Raw genomic sequence first — 9,567 nt, forward strand, 5'->3', positions numbered from 1 at the left:
ATGACGCAACTTTTGAAAAATTTTGGTATTTTCTGACTTAGTTCGTCAAGCTGGTTCAGAAAATGCCATTAGTTCAAAAGTTTATATATGTATGTATTTATATATATATATATATATATATATATATATATATATATATATATATATATATATATATATATATATATATATATATATATATATATATATATATACGATATAACGCGGCTTATCCGGACGATAGCGTCTATAGTTGTTAATGGATCCTTTTCAAACTCAACATACTTCATTTTTAGACAAATACCAAGGCCAAGTTCAAAGATGAGCTTAATCGGTCAAGTAGTTCAGAAATTATATGGTTTCAAAATTTTCAAAATCCTAAAAATTTACTTTTTGGCTGATTCTTTCGCGCATAACTTTTGAATGAAATAACCTATCGAATTTTTGTAAATATCATTTTAAAGTCCATTAAACAAGCTTCAATTTTCATGTAATTTTATTTACCTAAACTGAAAATAACCTATTCGTCTGTAGGTTTTTAATGGAATTTTACTTTTGCAGTCGTTTTTCAGTAGATTTCATAGAAATCTAACTATTGCATTTGTCCTCATGACGCAACTTTTGAACAATTTATGTTTTTACAATTTGTATTGTACTTATAAGTAACCTTTTATCATATTCGTGTGTCGGTCAATCTGTCTTGACACAGATTTCCGCATCACCCTTGAGGTACTGTGTAAAACGACGCGTTCCCTTTCTTTTACATGGCGGGTCCCCAGTAGGCCTATACCATGGCAAAATGATTAATACAATCCAAGAGTTTTTATTGTCGTGTTTATTAGTAATTTGGTTTATTATTAAATTTCATTTCATTAAGGTTAAATTTGATTTTTTTTTTTTATTTTCAACAATATAGAATAGAATTTATTTTTCTTGCTCTCTTAGCCGAAAGTACGCTCTTCCTGGAGTAAACCGACTTTCTGGCCTTAGGTCGTAATATACTATATATAAGAACATAAAATTTATGTGTATTAAAAACGTGACCATTCCTGAATTTGTATTTGTCATTTTTGCGAATAAAATCTTATTTGTCTGGTGTTTTTTTATCTAATTTCTTTTTTTCTATCTTATTTATTTTGGTTACTTTTATTTTTTTATCATCTCATTTTTGAATTTTTTCAATTTCATAAATTTTCTATAGTTTATCCAAAAATTTTTCCATGTACATAATTTTCACTGTATTTATCGTTTTAGTTAGCATTTAAATTTTTTCAAAAATTCATTAGTCAATTCTTAGTTTATTATATATTTTATTTATCAAAATTATCGGTTTTATACATCAAAAGCTTAATACATAATGTTAATATTTATTATTATTGAAATTTCATTTCTTCCTCCTGTATTTGATTAAATTGAACTAAAGATTCTTCGAATGTTTGTTTGATATTATATTCTAAAGTCGTTATATTATTAAAGTCTTGACTGTCTTCTAAAAATTGATTCACGCTCATAGTATGATCTTTGATTCGACTTACATAGAAGTGAACATTATCCATGTTGATTATTGTCATTATTTTTGATGATTTTGTAATTGTAGGCTCCACTTTCATAAGTACTTGCAGTATTCCTGCGATGCCAGAGACAATGAATATACACAGTTTAGTCTCTAAGGCTTCACAAAAAGGAATAATTGATCCCTCGTTACTCCAAATTCCATCACCAGCAATCATCCTCAGATAATCATCTATGTGTGGGTCATCTATTATATCGTCATCATCATTACCTTTTCTAACTTCAATCACTTTTGTTGTGCATAATACTTGGTAAAAATTAGAGTTCATTATAATGTGACTGATAACGAAAATTTTGATTTCATAAAACCTTTCTTCATCGTTAAAAATCAGTTCAGCAATTGTTCGAAAGAAACAATTTCCGTCAGGTTCAACGTTATCAATAAAAAAATTATCTAAGATCATTTCTGGAAATCTTGTAAAATTTACTTTCTTTTTTTGAGGATAATTTTGTATTATGAAATTTTTATTATCTGATTCATAAATATTTTTAAAATTATTATTGATTTCTAAAATGGTTTTTTGATAGTTCCGCACGATATCATTAATTTCGATACTTGATTTGCTGCCATAAATTTGATTTAAAATTACTTCTGCTTTCTTTGATAACGTTTCAGTGATAATTGTAGTGTTTCTCTGAAAATTAGTATAGTTGCTCTCTTTTTGAGAATTATTAGTAATTGAATGAATAACATTCGAATTTACTCTTATTTCAATCATTTGAACATTTTGCCACATTTTTGAATCAAATATCGACGAGTTATATTTTCTATGAGCTGCAACAAAGTGCCATCGAGTTTCATTTATAATTGTAAAAGGTGTTAATGAATTTGTGATACTTGGTAAATATTTATAAATATAGTTTTTTTCGTGTGTATACCGATCGACAGAAATAACAACTATTATAATTTTTAGTGCATCACTCATAGCATATATAGACCCTTCATTTCCCCATTCATGTTGGCGAGCTATCATTCGTATGAAATCATCTACCGCTGGATGTATTATTTCTTTACCTTTTTTATCTACAACTGAAAAACTACCTCTGTAAAATAAAGGTTCATATTTATTTTTATTAAGATAAACAAAATATATAATAAAAAGCTTAATTTCATTATACCTTTCTTGATCAAAAAATATTAATTCAGCATATTAATAATAATTAATAAATAAATAAATTATGTTGTTATTATTATATATAATTAATAAATAAATAAATTATTATTAATATTTATAATGAAAATTTACTTTATGTGAAATCTACTTCCATTTCGGCTGCCGAATGGCCTTTTTTATTTAATTTTTGAAGCTGTGCAATGGAAAACGACCCCCCACACCTGTCAATCTCATCATTGGCTGGGACTTGTAGACCCTGATCGATTAGTCTCCTATTGTCCTAGGTATAGGCATGAGAATACCTCTAGAGCTTTTTCGATAAAAAGTACCCTAGACCCTTTAAAATTCCAATGGGCTGGTACTTGTCGACCCCAAACAATTTTTTATGGTATCCGGTGGTTCCAAAAGTAGGCATAATAATACTACTGGAACTTATTTTATAATTAGAACCCCAGACTCTTCAAAATTTCAATGGGCCGGTACTCGTTGACCCCAAACAATTTTTTAAGGTATCCGGTGGTTCCAAAAGTAGGCATAAGAATACTACTGGAACTTATTCAATAAACATGACCGTAGACCCATTAAAATTCCAATGGGCTGGTACTTGTCGACCCCAAACAATTTTTTATGGTATCTGGTGGTTCCAGCAGTAGGCATAAGAATTATACAGGAACTTATTCGATAAGCAGAACCGTAGGCCCTTAAAAATTTTAATGGGCTGGTACTCGTTGACCCCAAACAATTTTTTATGGTATCCGGCGGTTCCAGGAGTAGGCATAAGAATACTACAGGAACTTATTCGATAATTAGAACCCTAGACCCTTCAAAATTTCAATGGGCCGGTATTCGTCGACTTCAAACAATTTTTTATGGTGCCCCTCGGTTTCAAAAGTAGGCATTACAATACTACTGGAACTTATTCAATAAACAGTACCTTAGACCCTTTAAAATTTTAATGATCTGGTACTCGTCGACCCCAAACAATTTTTTAAGGTTTCCGGTAGTTCCAAAAGTAGGCATAACAATACTACAGGAATTTATTCTATAAACAGTACCTTAGACCCTTTAAAATTTTAATGGGTTGGTAGTGGTCGACCTCAAGCAATTTTTTAAGGTATACGGTGGATCTAAAAGTAGGCATGAGGATACTACGGGACTTATTCAATAAACATGACCCTAGACCCTTTAAAATTTCAATGGGTGGGTACTCGTTGACCTCAAACAATTTTTTATGGTATCCGGTGGTTCCAGGAGTAGGCATTAGAATACTACAGCAACTTATTCGATAATTAGAACCCTAGACCCTTCAAAATTTCAACGGGTTGGTACTCGTCAACTCTAACCAATTTTTTAAGGCGTCCGATGGTTCCAGGAGTAGGCATAAGAATATTACGGGAACTCTTTCGATAAGCAAAACCCTAGACCCTTTAAAATGCCAACCTTCTGTTACTCGTCGACCCTAACCAATTTTTTCAGGTGTCTGATGGTTCCAGGAGTAGGCATTAGAATACTACGGGAACTTATTCGATAAGCAGAACCCTAGACCCTTTAAAATTCCAACCTTCTGTTACTCGTCGACCCTAACCAATTTTTTATGCTGTCCGATGGTTTCAGGATTTGGCATTAATACTTCTCCGGAACTTATTCGATAAACAGTACTCTATCTAGACCCTTTAATATTGTAATTACCGGGTACTCGATGACCCAAACTAACTGGATTAAGAGTCTGTTGGTTTGGTTATATACACCAGCTATACGAAAACTTCTACAATATATTCGATAAACAGAAACCAACTATCTTTCGTGTCCGATGGTTCCAGAAGTAGCCGTAAGAATATTACTGTAACTTTTTTGATAAACAGAACTCCAGATCCCTTAAAATTATAATGAATCGGTTCATGTTAACTACAACTAAGATAAAAGACCCATTAGTGGCACCTTCAATCCCTGTTAGTGGCACTTTTTCTTTCAATGAAAAAATGTTCTAATTGGAATAAAAATAAAATTTTTTTTTATCTAAAGGTCTTGAAAATTATAAATAATATATTCATAAAAGATATTAACGATTTCATTAATTGAATAAGTAGCAAAATCAAAGAAAGTGTCAGTAACTGGGTCCCCACCACTAATGGGGTCATTCACCCTAATTGCAGTAACTAAATCCAGTTTAGGTAAATTTTATGTTTTGAATTCATACGTCCACAGATAGAATAATCACGTTAACTCAGTAGAATAATTTTTCATCCAAGATATTCATTTTGAAGAATTTAATGATCTTCATTGAAGTAGAAAAATTTTTGATACAAATTCATAAATCAAGAAAAATTTCTTGTTTCAATAATTCTTCAGCTTTACTCAATATTATCAAATTCCCCGAAATGAGTTTCTTAATGCAACATATTTTCTCATGAATCAATTTAACTGTGCACTGATAGAAGGATTTCTTAGTATTTAAAAAGATTTCTTTGTATTTAACAAATTATTCCTTAAACATAATTTCTTAGTATTTAAAAAATATTTCTTAGAATTAAAGAAGTATTTCTCAACTACTAAGAAATATTATAAATGCTAAGAAATATTTTTTAAATACTAAGAAATTATGTTTAAGAAATGATTTATTAAATACAAAGAAATCTTCTTAAATGCTAAGAAATCTTTCTATCAGGGTGCTATCTGTGTACTCCTTTTGGTATAATCATTGTTATTTTTTCTTTACATTTTACATTTTCTGTCGGTCCTTTTAATTTTCTCTCTTTTAATTTTCATATTTTCCATATTTTCCTTCGTCACTTATTTTCTTAAGCTTTAATTTTATGCTTCTTTCTACTTCAATAGTATTAATTTCTTTTTCATAAATAAAATTTTTCCAGTCCTCTGCATCCTTTACTGATTTGAATACTGTTGAAAAAAATGAATTTATCTTTATGATAACCCATTATACACTAGTCACAAAAATTAAGGGATATAAAGAATGTTCCAAATCTTTTAGTGATTTTCAACGAGCTGTTACTCCGAAGAAAATGATCGTAGAGCAAGATAAAAAAGAAAATTGTAGCTCTAAGTGTCTAGTTTTCAGATATGCCCATGAAAATTTTTCATCATGTTTGGGTCTGGAGTAATCCTAACAAAACTACAAAAAAATAAATTTTCTAAATTTTTTCTCATCTAAAAAAAGGTCTACGGGCTTCAAAAAAAATTTTTAACTTCCCGCTAAAAATCTCAGATTTTCAAAAATCGGGAAGTTATTGTTTTTACCCCGTTTGGCAAAAATCGAGTTTTCATCAGATCTCGACGTTTGAAGGTCACAGGAAGCTTCCCTGACTACCCCCGCGATGTTGTCACTATGTCTGTATGTATGTATGTGTGTGTGTGTGTGTGTGTGTGTGTGTGTGTGTGTGTGTGTGTGTGTGTGTGTGTGTGTGTGTGTGACTATGTGACTCGCTTATAACTTTTGAACGGTTGAACCGATTTCATCGCGGTTGGTGCCATTCGAAAGGGCTACGCTGAACTTAGATTTCCTGAGAATTTGAACCGATTCGGACCGATAGATTTTAAGAAATCTTGAAAAATCTTAAAATAAATAAGAAAAAATCATTTTTGAAAGTAGTTCTTTGGGATTATCTTTTAAACGGCTCTATCGATCAACTTCAAAAACTAATCCGCCCTTAAGCTTGAAAAACCACGCCGATCGGCGTCAACCCGATCAAAATCGGTTGATTCGTTCGAGAGATAGCGTGAACGAAAGAAAACCGAAAAAAGTGTTTTTTTCACATAACTTCGTCATTTCTTCTCAGATCGTTTTTGATGATATAGAATAATTTCAGAGGTTAAAAAACCGCGTCGATTGCCGCCGAAAACGTGGAAATCGGTTGATTAGTTCGAGAGATATCCTCGACGAAATATTTGGAAATAAGGATTTTTCAACATAACTTCGACATTTTTTGGAATAACTTTCAAACAGCTCTACCGATCGATTCCAAAAACTAATCAGCTCTTAACATCATAAAACCACGTCGATTGCCACCAAGCTGGTCAAAATCGGTTGATTCGTTCGAGAGATATCGTGAACGAAAGAAAACCGAAAAAAGTGTTTTTTCAGAGTTACTCCGAAATTTCTTGTTTGACCAATTGAAACTTAGAAATTATTTATAAGGCTTAAAAAACTACGTAGAATGCCGCCAACCGCGTAAAAATCGGTTCATTCATTCAAAAGTTATTGCGGTATGAACATTCAAAAAATAGTGTTCCATGAAACTTCTATCAGACTTTTGAGCTCAAAGAGCTCAAAAGCATAGAAATAGGTATCTTTTTGAGCTCGGAGAGCTTAAAACAACACACAGATTGTACTTTTGAGCTCGAAGAGCTCAAAAAGCGGCCAGGTATTAACGGAATTAGCGGGAAGTTGCAGGGATGGCCTTTAGGGTCAACCGTTTTCCTAATTTTTTTACTGTATTCGTCGAAGGCCTTTTCATAAAATGTAATGCCCTTTAATTTGACGTAATTAAAACGCCTGTACAATGATTTGCCGCGGAGTTATCGTCAATCAAAGCAAAAAAGTTTTTTTTGACTTTGATAATCAATAACTCTGGAAATAATGATCAAACAGGAAATCGATGGAGGGTTGTGAAAACTACACAATATTGTGTATGTGAAACTATAAATGGCTTTTAACAAAAAAATTTTTTTTTTAATTGAAAACTTTGACTGAAAAAAAGAAAAAAATTCGCATAATCAAAGATATTTGAATAACTTGGTATAACTTTGGATAAAATGAATGAACGAAGGATGTCGGTAATTTCTCAACCTAGTAATGTCCTCTAAAATCCCTGGAAAATTCAAAGTGCTGCAATATTTTTTTATAGTGCCCCGAAGCTTCAAATTCTTTTTATTCGCTAAAATCACCATTGTGATCAATTTCTCGATTTTTATTCATTTTTTCAGTGAAAAAAAATTTTTTTTTGGATAATCTATTTATTTATTAAAATAAATTTTTTTGCTCGACGGGCAGAAAGCATCAACTTTCGGCTCGCTGCGCTAAACGAAGTTGCTGCTTCCTGCCTTTTTCGAGCAAAAAAATATTATACACTCCACGGGAAATAAATAAGAAAGCCTCAGATCACATGTTTGTCAACCTCGGCTTCGCCTCGGTCGACAATTACATGTGATCTGAGACATTTCTTACTTTACTTCTCTAGGTATATATATACTATGATTTTTAAAACAATTGTGTGTGTTAATTTTTTACTTTACATTTGCTAAAATCAATTTTTTTAATTCGATTTAAAAATGCAATTTCACCAGCTTGGCTCCAGATAAAATTTTACAACGAAGTAAATTATTCCCAAGTTCTAAAATTTGTAATCGAGTACCATTACATAAACCTTTATGATTACTAAGATTTCTTATTAACATAACAACAGAATTTACTCTTAAACTTAATTCGTGAGGTGGGAGATTAGAAGGTGATAGGCTATTTAAGTACTCTGGTAATAAAGCTTCACTCATTGCGCAATTTGCCGCTTCATCAAAATTATTTTGTTTAAATAATGCAACATAGATACCATCGTGGCGACCCCAGGAACCCAACACTATATCCAGATTTTAGTTAATTATTATATGTATTATTTAATGTGTTTCGTTAGTTAATTATGTTTAAAGTATGTTTTATTATTTTTGTTATTTGTGTGACGCACCCGGCGAATTGGGTATATTCTGCCGGCTAAGCCGGCACGAGAGGGCATTAAAGAGCCGAAATTTTATTGTTTATTTATATCTTTTGTCATTTTTTTTAATTGTTTAATTAAAGACCATATATTGGTATAAACTGATACGGAATTCGGAATTTTGCCGATAAAATCCGATGAGGGAAAATTATTTTGCCTCGGGCGTTTCGTTTTTTTTGGGCACAACGAGGATTGTTTATTATAATTATTGTTAAGTAATGATTATTTATGTTTAATTTTGGTATGCGCTAAATGTCCGCCCGGATAGGCTCGAATTTTGGAGAATCCAAAATCATAAGAATTGGCCTGGAGAACGCTGTGTAAATTATTTTAGTGCGCCGTAGAATAGCTGTAAGAACGCCCAAAATTATTCTAAGTCCCGGGCAAAAATTTGTATGGAAACGTATTCTGTTGAAAATTGAAGTAATCTGTTGAATTGATTGAATGCATTTGATATTTAATTTTCAAAGTGAAAATTAAAAACTTAGAATTAATTGACGTTTATCGAGCTTCCAAATCTGGCGATAGGTGTCTAAAACGATCCTTCCGTTTCGTTGCAAGTGACTTTTTGGAAAAATGATAAAGTCCCAAAGTTATCGCGGAAGAGACGTCGAGTACCACTGAGACGATTTTCCCTGTGGAGGCTATCCAGAAGGAAAAACGCTAAGGACCTCAAGTTACCCAGAGTACGACTGTACCAAGGTAAGTGGAGCTCATCTCTTAGGGGTACAACGGACTCCCCGTACTCCGACCTTCTGTCAGGGTGCGGCAGGTGATCATAGTCGAGTAGGAGGGATCGAGCTGGAGGCTATCCTCTCGATCTTTGGGAACGGCGATTAGGAGGTCGAGGAAGTCGGCTAGATACCTCGACTTCGGGGACCTGGGGGGCAGCACCGCGGGAGAAGGGAGCTGGAGACTATCCTCTCGTTTCTCCGGGGGAATCCCGAGTAGGAAACTGACCCACTAGTGCCGCGGACTGAATAACGCGAATTTTGGAAACTCCCAGACGGTCGGTAAAACAGAAAACGATCATACTAAAAAGTCGGTAAGCAGATTCCTGTTTTACCATCAGTCGGTAAAACAGAAAACGATCAAACTAAAAAGTCGGTAAGCAGATTCCTGTTTTACCATCAGTCGGTAAAACAAAAAAATACCGGAAAGCGCGGTTTTGGACGAAT

Source organism: Cotesia glomerata, linkage group LG10, assembly GCF_020080835.1.
Source record: "Cotesia glomerata isolate CgM1 linkage group LG10, MPM_Cglom_v2.3, whole genome shotgun sequence".
Taxonomy (NCBI): domain Eukaryota; kingdom Metazoa; phylum Arthropoda; class Insecta; order Hymenoptera; family Braconidae; genus Cotesia; species Cotesia glomerata.